Consider the following 13,494-nt stretch of genomic DNA (forward strand, 5'->3'; position numbering starts at 1 on the left):
GTCCGCCGGCGGGGAGAGGCGCGGGGAGCTGGGCCCCATCGGGAGGGGGGCAGGTAGGTAAGGCTGCCTCCAAGTCCCTGGACGGTGGAGTCTCTGCAGACCCCCCACTGGGGGTTCCTTCCCCGCCCAGACGCTGCCCCCAAACAGGCCGACAGCATTAGAGCCCTGGTGGCAAATCAACAGGCCGTTCGGAGACTCCCCCCCCCACCCCACACAAAGCCTTTTTAAAAATCTGCCCACAGTCCTACACAGCGCTAGTTGTTAAATCTCGCCTGCGACTCCCTCCCATTGCTAACCTGGGGGCAGAGTCCCTTTAGCTCTCTAACCCCACCCTGCAACAATTCACTTCTCTCCCCCCACCCTCCCCAGCCATCGCTGGTATCTTCAGAGGCATCACACCTCCACATCAACTCCGGAGGGGAAACCTGAGCATCATTCACACATTACAATAGGCAAAGCGTGGAGGACACGGGGAGCCCCCGCCCCCCCCCGTCGGAGATCTTAGAAGACTCGTCGCGAAGCTCTCTGCCCCCCTCCGCCAGTCACCTTGGGCCGGGGAGCAAGCATCCCCCAGGGGTCAGGAGCCCAGCCTGGCTGCTGCCTCATCCCGACTCCAGTCCTGGGCTTGTCTGGAGCAGGGGCTGCCAATCAGCAGCATTTCTGTTCTGGACAAACGTCCCCTGAGGAGCTGCCTGGGACCCCCGTGCTCTGGCGGTGCCCGCTCTGCCGCAGCAGCAGAAGGAACGCGGAGGAAGGACAGAGGGTGTGAAGGAGCCCGCAGGGCACCCGGAGCGGCTGGACGGACGCGGGGGGGAGAGGCTGCGCTGGGGTCAAACAAGGAGGCTGGGCAAAGCTTGCCAGGAGAAACCTGTGCCTCTTCCGACACAGAGGCAGGCACACGCAGCGTGGACGAAGACAGACACAAAGACGGGACAAAACAGACACAGAACAATACAGGCAGGTTCAGACCACACATCTGAAGACTAATAGGCACACTGAACCAGGAGAAAAACACGCAGAGCAAAAAAACAAAACAAAACCCCACATAGACAATAAGATGCAGAAGGTGGATATATAGACAAACGGAGGGGGAGGGGGAACAAAGCCACATAGACAGACAGCCCCGGACCCCTGCACAGAACAAGCAAAACAGATGCACACTCTTGACACAGATGACACGCTGGAGTCAACCCTCACCCCCAGCGCTGCATTCGGTGCAAAATCCTATTCAAGAGCTGGACACACCACCACCTACAACCAGGACAAACAGAACCACCCAAAGCTGACTGCACATACACAGAAAGGGGTGCCTAGTCCTGTTACTTAGATAGCCATCGCCCATGCACCTCCAAGGACCTTTGTGGGCTCCAGTGCTTGTGGAGGAGGTGTATGTGTCGCATGCACAGAGATGGAGGGCTAGGTTTACCTACAGACTTTGGAAGAAAGGCACTGAAACATATGACATTAATGGACCCTTAGACTTGCCACTAAAGGGCTTATCAGCACACACACACCCCTTTTGCTCCTGCTTTATAGAGAAAGAAAGTGCCCCACAGTTGTCTCTTTTACAGTGTTATATGCTGGACAGATGTAGCCATCAGGAACAAATTAATCCTAAAAGAGAGATGAGAGGGGGGCTGGGGCAACCCCCTCTTTGACCTCTGTGCTTCCAGCAGGATGAGGTGCCCATATGCAGCACAAATGCAAGCTGTAATTGGGCACAGGAACAGATTTATTTAAAGTTCAAAACCAGGCAATTCATGGCATTTTTTTTTCCGCGAAACTTCTGCTTCTTTAAAATGTGTATATATTTTTTTAGAACACACAATTCCCCTGTGGCCCAATATGTGCTGGGATTTTTTTAAAAAGCAGAATTGTCTGTTTTTGAACTTTGAATAAATCTGTCCTAGACTCTCTTACAGAGTGTTCTTATGCTGGGCTCATTTTGGCAGCTTGCCTCTCTTTGGATTGGGATGCCCATGCCTTCAGGCTCTTTTTGGAGTGTGCCTCCCTCCATCACAGCTCTGAGAGTGACCTTGTTTCACATGGCAGCACTGCCAAACCTCTGGCTCCTCAGGTCTCCCGGAAAGAGCAAGTGATGGCACATGGACACTTGAAATGCCAGAGGAAAGGGGCCAATGCTCTACAGGGGGATATTCACTGTGGGAGCCACAGTCCCCAGTTGTGTGAGGTGCTGAGCACTGTGACATTACAGTCCAGCACTGGGGTTTCCATAGAAACCCCCATTTCCAGCACGCACGGACTTGAGCAAATGGGAGGGTGAGGGGAGATGCTTGGCTGTGTGCCAGCAGGTGTTCATTATCCCCTGAATGTTTTTGACTGGGGAGATGAATGTCAGGTATTGTAGAACAATTTTTGAGTCCAGTGGCACCTTTAAGACCAACAAAAGTTTATTCAAGGTATGAGCTTTCGTATGCAAGGATACTGAGCTGGATCAAGTAAATGTGAATACACAGCTGATGCCTGCTTGGGACCATGTTTCAGCTACTGAGTTGCTGCCCTGATGTCAGTGGCAGCTGATGGGACCATAAATGACATGCCACTATTAGGGTTGCAAACTCCAGTTTGGGACATTCCTGGAGGTTTGGGGAGATGGAGCCTGGGGAGAGAAGGATGCCGTAGACTAGAGTCCTCCCTCCAAAACAACTGTTTTCACCAGGGGAACTGATCTCTCTGATCTGGAGATCAATTGTAATTCTGGGATATCTCCTTGCCCCCACTTGGAGGTTGGTAACCCTAGCCACCACACCCCAGAGAACTTTGGAGGCTGTGGGGCACCACACAAACAACACGTTGTCCTGTGAAAGGGGGCAGAAGATTGAAGCTCACTGTAATGAGATGCTGGCTTGCAGTCAGAAAGTCGGGGGTTAGCAAAAGCAGCCAGCATCAGGGAAAATGGATTTTTTCCGCTTGGGCCAAGGCATGTTTATGGAAGAAAAATGGATGAAGGTCAGTGTGCCTGAACCTCACCCCATTAGGGAGGGATTCCAGAGTGACTTACAGCAAAAGCCTATGCAGAGTTATTCCAGTCTAAGCCCATAGCGGCCTTAGGCTGGAATAACTCTACATAACTTTCCTGCCTTATAGCCAGTGTATGCACGCACCACCCTTTGTATCACAGAATACAGTGTGGAATTTGCCTTCCAATCAACCTCAGTGTATAAATTCAGAGGGGGAGGAGAGCAAGCTACTTACTCTCATTGTTACTGAGAAAAGTTTTAAGATGCAGGTCTTACTGACCAGAAAGAACCTTGGTTGGGGCTGCTATTCTGGTCAGAATGAAACGGGGCTCTGAACACCTTGTTGTGCTCCCCCCGCATGGATCCTCAAATCCCTTTTGTTTTCATCCCCCGAGTTACACTACCCCCGTAGCTTGTGACCTTCCACCACCAGAATCTATGCCAAAATATTCCATATTTTGCAAATGCTTACTAGCGGACTAAGAATGAATGCTGAAAGTTATGTATGTTGTGAAGGCAGAATTTATCAAGAATGTGCTTCACAATAACCATTGTCAGCATTGTCAGTATAGCCACGCTGCAAAGAGTTCCCTGGGCTGATTAGAATGAGGGAAGTGAACGGCTGTCTGTTTATCCAGTAGGGGGCAAATTTCAATGCTTATAATCCTGGGTACTGACATCTTTCCCCTTCTGCAGAAGAATTTCTCCAGCCAACAACTGCTACAGGCAAAGGGTTTTCCACAGTGGGGTATTCATTCACCCTGTCCAGAGCCCTCTCTCTTTGCCCTACCCATCCCCTAATATTTATTACTCTTGCGACATCTTCCCCGGGGGCCTTGTATTTCTGATTGGAACCAACTTTTGCAGCCCAGGTGCCAGGCCAGAGCCACAGCATGGCTCCCAGCTGCTCTGGAAAAATGTAGTGGTTGGCAGGAGAGGAACCCAGCTTTGTTTGCTTCCCTCCCTGGGGATATTTATTCACATCCACTTGGCAGCCTGCAACTGGGGACTGATTAGCCAGTTCTATTTGCATGAAGCTGATAAACAGCCCTAAAGGAGATGGCTCATGGCACATCTGGGCTTGCCTTGCAGCACTTGCTCCTCCTTGGCGGCGGCCAGAAGGACTTGGTTGATACCAGTCCTGTGGATGCCTCTGCAACCTGTCCCCCAGAGGAGCACGTCAAAGTGGCCTGTTAAAAAACAGGACTGTCTTCTCCCCATTTGCTGTGGGTTAAGGCTTAGTTGCTAGAACTGAGAGTGAACCAGCAGAACAGGTGACCCCAAGTAGAAAGCTTCTGCAGACGCAGCAAACAGATCCCTGCTGCTGTTCTCTCTCTTTCATAATTCTGCCTAACCTCATTCCATACAGATGCAGGAAGGCCTGTCACAGCAGCTTGACAGGCAGGGTCCCTGAGGGTCACTCCACAAGATGGAACTTTCTAGTCACCAGCATCTCACCACCCTATTTCCTTTTTCTTTATGGCATACTATATACCAAATAGGCCAGAAGAACTGGCCTGGTTCTTTGGGAGCCAGGGTTTCTCCATCTGCCTTTCCCTCATCAAAGTACTACTTGCAAGAACAGCACCCCTCCAGCTCACGCTTATAAATCAAGCTCTGTTTTGCTCTTCCAGCCCACTCTGGTTCTCAGCCCCCAACTGATTGCCCATTTAGGGGAGGGAAAATCCTTCTGTATAATGGGGAAATCAGCAAATGCTGGTCCTAGCATGATTGTGATTTGCTGGAAGTCTAATGCAGGCAGTCATGCCTGACTATCCACCCACTCCTCAGTGTATTTCTCTGTTCTAAAAGCAGTCCTGGTCAGGAAACAAAAGAAGTTTGGTTGGTAAAGTTGGGTACAGAGTGCAGGAAGTGTCAGTTTTCGGAATTTTCTCTCGTTTTTAGTAAAGTTGAATGGGATCAAAAGGTCTGACGTCCTCTAAGAGTCAGCCAGGAGCCCTTCTTCATTTTGGACAGTGATGTCCTTCTCATGTAAGGAGCCAGTTCTTCAGCAGAGGTATTGGGCAAGAAGGTCTCTTAGTGCACGGGTGAGAAATTAATATTAATTAGGAATCAGTCTTCAGTTAGAAATTGTTTGGCAATTTTATCTCTGTAGAGCCGTTTTATATCTCACTTTCTTCATGCCGCCCCCAGATTACCTCATATCTCCTTTAATAAGCTTATTGATGTTACGCTATAAAATCTATTTGAAGTACTATCTAGTAGACTAGCTGACTCTGGGTGAAATAACTCAGCAGAAGCAGCAAATCTCGTAGGCTCTAGAATAGAACCCACTGATCATCATTGCTGGTTCTGGCAAAATATCACACTTTTTCTATTCATTATAGACCCTGGGAAGAAGCAAGAGCCACGCTTTCCTAATAATATTGTGTTGCTTTGTTTCCCAAGGGATGGATCAGATCCACATCTGCAGCTTAGCAACATCAGGTGCTCACTTGCCATTCACTGAGGGCTATTTGCCCCCGCCTTGTATGGGATGGACCCGCACCTAAGAGCACTCCCAGCACTGCCTTTCAATGAGGCCTGAACTAGACAGCATGCTAGAAACTCTGTCAGTCTCTGACCAGGAGGCCCAGCTTGGACCAAGACCATACCACAGAGGGTTTAAACTTTTTCAATCTAGAATGGCTCTAGTGGGGTGCTTTTTGTCCTGTGGCGCAAAAACCAATGTAAGCTGGTATCAATGCAGTTCATAAGCGTTCACAATAGGACAAATAATGCCCCTCCAACCCTTTTAGATCTGGAAAATGGCACTGGGGAAGGATTAAACCCTCCTCCACTTGTGCCATAGTTGCAATTCATATCAGGGCCCTGTACTTTGGTGAGAGACTTTTTTAAAAAGCTCTGGGAGCTCCAGACACAGAATTTGCCCTCAATTATGCCCTCAGATACCACAGAGGAAGAGCCACAGGGTAGGAGAACTCTCAGCATATCTGTCAATGATAACAAGAACCACCTTTAGTCCCCAGACAGCTATTTCCTCTGTTCCCCTTTCACCCAGACCCGACCAGACATCATATGACAACATAACATATAACTTGGCCAGTTCCAAGAATCTGCTGAGCAATGACAGTCACTAAAATGTTGTCCTCTGCCTCCGCATTTTTGGCAGGCCTGACCATTGAGGAGTCCTTAGAAAGTTTCTAGGTTTCCTGGAGCTCAGTTTGAAAACTTGCTTGAGGGTTCTATGGGACCCTTTCCCCCTGAAAACTACTTGCACTCTTCAACTAAAGCTCACAGTCCTATTCTGCTCCATCACTGTCTTCTCCAAACCAAAAGATCTACATGTGTGTTCTTTCCTAATTGTGCCCTATCTTCTGGAGTCTGTCTGTTTTGCTTAGGTGGAGAGGTGTGCTAGCAGCAGTACAGAAAGAGGCAAAAGAGCTGTATACCAGTTCAACAGGTACCAGGTGTGGTCAAGGCAACTAAGGACAAGGAAAAAGGGGTTTCAGCACACAAGGGACGGGCAGACCTAACTGTGATGTGATGGAATCCCTTTGTAGCCGTGTGCCTTTGTGTTCTGTAGAGCTAGTTTCATCAGTTGATCCAGGAACACTTCGCAAGAAGCTCTGATACTTTCAAGAGGTAAAGTGGGTGAGAACAGCTGGGCCAGCTGCCCCCTTCTTTTGCCCTCTCAACACGCTTAGATACAGAGTCCCTTAAGCTTCAGCACAGGATGTTGAACCTTTCACCTGAGGGTTCAGGGTTAGACTGTTAAATGCTTCTTTGGTAACTCCAGGTCCAGGTGACTGTTGCTGCACTCACAAGAGGAAACTGCCACTTCCATAAGAACTAGACATAAGAAAAACACAAGCAGAAAAAGAACATAGCTGAGATTCATCTAGTCCAGCAACCTTTCTCACACAGCAGTTACCTTGGAGGCCCAACAAACAGGCCCCTGATGTTGCCTCTTGGGATTTGGAACACAAAGATTTTCTGTCTCTGAAAATGGAGATTCCCTTTAGTCACCATGGCTAGTAGCCACTGATAGTCCTATCCTTTATTAGAACCCTGCAGTCCTAGATACTTTGATCTACAAGCAGGCTCCTTGGGATGGCTTAAGCCTTGGGATGGCTTACTGGCAAAACTGAGCAACATGATTAGAGAAAGACAGTCCTATCATGAGTGTTGTGAAAAGTTGTTTACAGAGCAGATCTTTGTGAGTCACTGACTCTGTTTATGTACTTGCCCCCCACCATATGCTCTTTTTATTTTTTTAAACACACAAGGCTTTTACCAGCCTGCCCTTTAATGCCTGAGGAACGTCATCTGTGTCTGCCTCCAACACACAGCCTTGCAAAGCGCTTAAGAATTAGAAAAGGCTCAATAGTGCCAAACCTCTCTAAAGTTTGATGGCTTATCTCAGCTTCTCAGTTTGTAACAGCACCACATGTCACATCCAGTTACTATTATAGCACAGTAGTGAATAGTATGTTGAACATGGGCTGGGGAGACCCAGGTTAAAATTCTGATCAGCCATGAGGCTCACCGACTGACCTTGGGTCAGTTACTATCTCTCAACCTAGCCTACTTCACAAGGCCATTGTGAGTATAAAAGGTGGAGGGGGGATTGAGAGCCAAGTTGACCACCCTGGGAGAAGGATAGGACATACTTGTAAATAAATCAGTACTGATGGGGGAAGCAACTGGTTAAGATTTAGTGAATGTGGAATCATTGCAAAGCAAGCTGAATGCAGTCATGGCCTACATTTGATGTTTAGACTAAAACACTGTAGGCATCTGAAGAGAGGAGATGGATATTCCTCTTTTATTATAAATTTTCCTACCCAGGAACTTTTCCAAAAGGGGTTGCCAGCTCTGGGTTAGAAAATTCTGGGAGGTTTGGGGGTGGAGCCTGGGAAGGGCAGAGTTTGGGGGGCTCAGTAGAGGGTGTGATGCCATTAGGGATGCCAGCCTGGTGGAACTGAATTATAGCTCATCTTCAGACTACAAAGATCAGTTCCTAGGGATGCCAGCCTCCAGGTGAGATCTGGGAATCCCACCAGAATTACAGTTGATCTCCAGACTGCAGAGATCAGTTCCCCTGGAGAAAAGGGATGCCTTGGAAGGTGGACTCTACAGCATCGTAGCCCACAGAGGTCACTGTTCTTGCCAGGCTCCATCTCCAGATCTCCAAGAGTTTCCCAAACTGGAGCTGGCAACCATATTTCCCCCCCAGTGGCTGGGGGAACCTGGCAACTCTAGTTGCCATAAAGTCTGCCTTCTGAAGCTGAACTACCATCTTCTTCAGAGGAACTGATCTCTGTAATCTGGAGATCAGATGTAATTCTGAGAAATCAGGCCCACCTGGAGGCTGGCAACTCAGATTTAAAGGGGAAAAGACCCTTGTCTTATTCCTGTGACTTGTTTCTGTGCTCACACTTTCCATCTCCTCCCCACCAACTTTAGCCATACAATTCCTCTTGTCTCTTCCACTGAGGGAAAACCACTTACCATTCCTTCACCAAACCACTTTATTCTTGTCCAAAGGTTTAGGGTGAAACCAGTTTTGCTCTCTCGTTGTTATGTTGAATATTAGCAGGCATAAGAGGCATGGGAAGAAGAAGCCTGATTTAGCTCAATCACTGTGAGGGTTGGGCATGGCTCCCCCAGGAGTTCCCCCCCAAAAAAACCTTTAATGTTGTAGGGAGGGGAGGGAAATATCAGGAGTCTGGGAGCACAGTAGGTCTGTGCTGTTAAGAATGTCAGGGTGAGTGAAAGTGTGCATGGGATACAAAATCCCTGGCAACTTGCTGCCCCACCTTCTGCGAGTCCTACCTATCAGCCTCTGAAGGTTGAGAAAGATTTGCTGTTGGTTATCCACCAGGAAGGAGTAACAAAACCAGCAGTGGTGGGAGCCCATTTATCTTCTTCCCACTGCTTTAGTTCAATGGAGGATAGAGCTGAAATAAATCATAGGGGGGATTTGCAACTATTTTCCACAGCTCAAAATCAAATTATAATTTTTTAAAAATCAATGTCAAAAGTTGACATTTGAATTTTCATTTCTGAGAGGCTTAGCTTGTGTATTGTGGTAGCGTTGGCAGCTGAAACACCCAGTTATTCTGCTTTAAAATACCAAATGCTCCCAGAAAGCATATATTTGTAATCTTTCTAACCCTCCTTCTTTCAAAAAAAGCATCAAGCCCTTCTGGGTTATGCTTTATTAGGGCCTCCCATATTCAGTCTAGAATGGAAACAAAGAAACCTCTCGCTCAAATTCTCTAATTTTGAATTTGCATATTAAAACCATCACCTCAAAAATCTCAAGGTCCACTTCTGAAAATTGCCTGTTTTTCAATTGTGTGTGAAATTCCACTTCAGCTTTAGATGAGGGCACTCTAAAAGCAGTGATCCATGTTACATCTGGGGAGGCTTTTCTCCTGTTCTTCTGACCAGGCCAGATCTCCTCATGCTCTCCTGCCCCACAAGGGAATCCTAGAATCAAATACATCTCTCTAACCTGGTCTCCCTTGTCCTTTACTAGCAACACAGTGAGAGCTGGGTCCCCCTGTACTGTATTATTCACCCAGCTGTGTGGAAACACAACAGCCCTGACCACAGACAAATTCAAATCACACCCAAATCCAGGAACAACACCTCCTTTAAAGTAATGGCCTACAACACAGCTAGGAAGAGGGCAATTAAATGTGCACAGCTGGAAAGCTAAGCTGCCTCTGAGAGACCAGGATAGCATCTCTGACATCAGGTCAGTAGCAGATTTTGTATCTGATTTTAATAAACAGGGGCTTATTAAACTCTCCTGAAATTATCTGATCAGCAGCACCCCTGAAATTGGAATATGAATGAAACCTCCTAGGTAGGTGTGTGTGTGTGGGGGGGAGGGGTGTTAAAGCTGAGCATGTAAAAAAATGCCCCCCTCCCCAAGATGCAATGAAGGGTTCCTAGATTTCAACTATAAGCAATAAGACTTGTAGGTCACAGTCCTGCCAAGTTCTTGCAAGGAAGTCCTGTTTGGCCTCATGCTGATGGGACTGCTGTTGCCCTGAAATAGGTGTACAAGGATGAAGATGAGCAGTTTACAATTCTCCCCTGTATGGGTAGCAGCCCCCTATGCCACACACAGTATGCACACAAAGGAGGGGGCGAAATACTCTTGGCACTTGCCACCCTACGGGTTTTTTTTTAAAGTATTAGTAACAGCATTTGCATAAAAACAGGATGTTTTGCTACTCTTACCTCCATCTGTTCCTGCTGAAGTCACAGCCCCTGCACATGAGCTCACTGCTGGTTGCTATGGAGACCAACTGTGATCTCACACAGGGAAGAGGGCAACTTGGTAGAGAGGGAGAGTGACAGGAATGCCCCCAGAGCCAGCTGGGCAAAAACAACTGAACCAGCTCTGAACATGTTGCTCAGACTGGCTAGTCTACAGCCATTGATGTCTTCACCCTGCTGTTTCTCCATTTTCCTGCACTCCACCACAAATTACAGTCCTGACAAAAGGCCTCAAAAACCTCCATATGTGGGCACCTTTTGGCATCTGCTTTCCATCCTGGCTGCATTGCATGATGGGTCTTTGTTCTGTAGTTGGCCAGAGCAAAGTGTGGGACTGTGAGGCACTGCTGCTCCCTCTCAAGCGTAGCATATTCTGTGTCCAGAACCTAGAGGCAATTGCCCCTTTGCATAACACCATTTTCCTCATGCATGGGAGACTTGGCCTTTTTCTGGCCCATTTGTTTTCTTCTTCGACCAGCAAACCAGCAAGCAGAGATCACTTTTCAGTTTGCTCACATATCCTCAGCTCCCTTGCCTTGCTGGTTTGTTGCAGGACACACACACACCCTGTTCCAGCTGTACCATCTTGATGGCTCTGATGTCTCTCTACCCCCCCCCCCCCCGCACAACCAGGTTCTTCCAACACTTGGAGAGAGAGACTGCTGAGACAGAAGAGGCTGGGCGGTGGGAAGACTGAGCCCATCCCTTTCTCCCAGCACAGAAGGAGCACAGGGGGAGGCAGCTGGCCTCAGGGCCTGGTCCTGCTGAGCACAGCTGAGCCTGGTCTTTGAGAAAGCGCCATCAAAGGCTACTGGATTGAGAAAAAGGTGGGAGGGAAGCATGCAGCTGTTCAGCATCCGAGCTCCTGTACCAGAGCACACAGGTGGCAGCCAAAGCAGAACAGCCTGACCTGCACTTGATGCTTATATAGCGCAGACAGCACTGAGCAAGTGTGTCATGGGGGAAGGGGACTCTAAGTTGTCATATAGCAATGATCCAGGCCACACTAGACGACTCCTGCCGCACACAAGCACTGAAGAGGGCAAACCCAATCCCTCTGCTCTCTTCCTCCACAAGGGGGCACCAGGGAACACAACAAGGGACAGATTTCCTTGTAAATGCGTACACATCAAATGGCGACATAAAAGGACAAACAGAAACAGGCTTTGCATGCAGATCCACTCATCAAAGCTTTGCACACACATACCCAAAGTGCATATTTTGCATGCAAAGATCAGACACCCAGTGCACACATACCCCCCAATCCAGGCACACAAACTGCAAAGTGAGGCTATCTTAGGGGCAGAGCACCCTGGTAGCTCTCTCCTTTGCCAAAACGGCCAGCGCTCACACGCTCCATCTGTTCTCCCCTCTGTTATTATTCTATCTTTTCCCTGATCAGGATGGTCTCCAGTTCTGGCTTCTGGTGCTGCCAATTGGATGCCAAGAAAAATACACCCAGCTCAGTATAAAGTTGGCCAAACGCCCCCCCCCCCCGCCACACACACACATGAGGGGAGGGGCACTGGGAGCAGAGTCTTGCCTACACCTCAGAGGCAAGTGCCTTTTATTAGTGCCTAAACAAAATGTAATGTACTGAGTGACGAGATGTGTTGAAGGCAACATGCTTTATTAGCGAGTACATCACAAGGCAGGGCAACGCGGGCCGAGTCCCAGTTATATACATACCCCGGAACAACCCTCAGTCTGGCCAGGTCCAATCCTGGCCAGTTAAACTTCCCGCCACAGATCTTGATTGGCGGAGCGTATTTGCGGAGCTACATCTGGGACCAGTGCACTTCCACTGGTCACCTCCGTAGCATCCGCTGTGTTGTAATTTTGGGATTGAAATGCAAGACACAACACAAAACATAGCAGGGATTCAAAAGGCAGCTAATTCCCCTCATTTGCAAGTGTTTAATTCCATTTTGAACACTTGCAAATGATCGCAGCTCCCACAGAACCCTGAGTTTTGGGTGCAGAAGCATTTTCTGTGTCATGAAACTGGACTCTTTTTTTTTTTTACTCAAAATCTTAATTATGGAAGAAAACTCGAATTTTGCCACAATTTGATAATTGAATCTTGCTCCCTTTCACACAGAGAGATTTTTATGGAGGAATTTGAATGCATTTCCTTTTTTTTTTTTTTAAAGAAAAAACAATATTCCTTCTTGGTGAGTAGAAGCACTCACAGAACTAACCCAAGGCCACTCCCTCTGATCCTTCAAAGTCAGAGGTAGCAAAGGCCCAGCCACCATGTGAAGCATTCCTTGACAGCACTTCCATGTTCGGTCTGGTCCTGCCCTTGTTGCTTTGGCAACTCTTAAAACCAAAGCTTTCCATCCCCAATTCTGTTAGACTCTAAGCTGGCAATTGTTCCTCTGTGAAAGACATACCACAATAGCACCAGTCTTATGTGGGTGTCCCTCTAGGGTGAGGTTCCTCATGCTAAGCTGGAATATACCATTGTGAGAATCCAGCCCCTGCCCCTGATACAGAGCTTGCACTTTGCTTTCTTCTCTGACCCAGACTCAGGAAAAAAGGGCAGCCTTTTAAAAGCATTCAAGAAGACCAGAGAGCAGACTTGGGCAACAAGCCAGCTCAGGGAGAGTAAAGCGAGCCTTTCTTCTGACAGCATGGTGTCCGATCAAGAAAACAGAACTCTTTCACTCTCCCACTACCTTGAGCAGGGCCATGTGCCTGCTCTCCACTACCAGACACCACCACAGGCTGACAGCTCCATTATCAGTCCTTTGTGCTCAGCGGGATGGCAACACAGTCTTGGTGACCCAGCTCAGGCAGGCAAGGGACAGGTAGCATCGAAAGCACAAGCTGAGCTGGAGAAAGGGACTTGAAGGTTAAGAGATGCCAGAGTAGGGTTTCCTGCAGGTGCCAACCTGCAAATGGGCAAAATCAACAACTGCCACGTGCCTTCTCTGCTGTGGCCCTCAATGTCAGAATTAGCCTGCCATGCTTTCTTCTTTTCTTCTGACCTATGTTCAGTCTGGTCTTTCTAGTGCTTGCATGTAGCCATACATTGTTGTGAGTGCAGGAGGGGGATTGAGGACAGAGTCTGTGTTATACATATATCATTGTTGTAACAAGCCTGCTTATCTAGCTGTTATAGTAACGGGCCAGTTTGGTCTGGGAATGCAACTGTGTCCTTGAAGGTGGAAAGTCTCTAAGATGCCTCACACCTTGAGGTACCAACTAGGGGTGTGAAAAAAAAAATACAGAATTACACGGATTCGGA

General features: G+C 48.1%; 1 protein-coding gene across 1 annotated transcript in view; it reads right to left on the reverse strand.

Annotated features, from left to right (window-relative positions):
- The window catches only part of UNC5A (unc-5 netrin receptor A), a 140,226-nt gene that overhangs the window by 114,290 nt on the left and 12,442 nt on the right, over positions 1-13,494 (reverse strand). The window lies entirely within an intron of this gene.

Source organism: Heteronotia binoei, chromosome 5 (assembly GCF_032191835.1).
Source record: "Heteronotia binoei isolate CCM8104 ecotype False Entrance Well chromosome 5, APGP_CSIRO_Hbin_v1, whole genome shotgun sequence".
In the NCBI taxonomy this organism is placed as follows: Eukaryota; Metazoa; Chordata; class Lepidosauria; order Squamata; family Gekkonidae; genus Heteronotia; species Heteronotia binoei.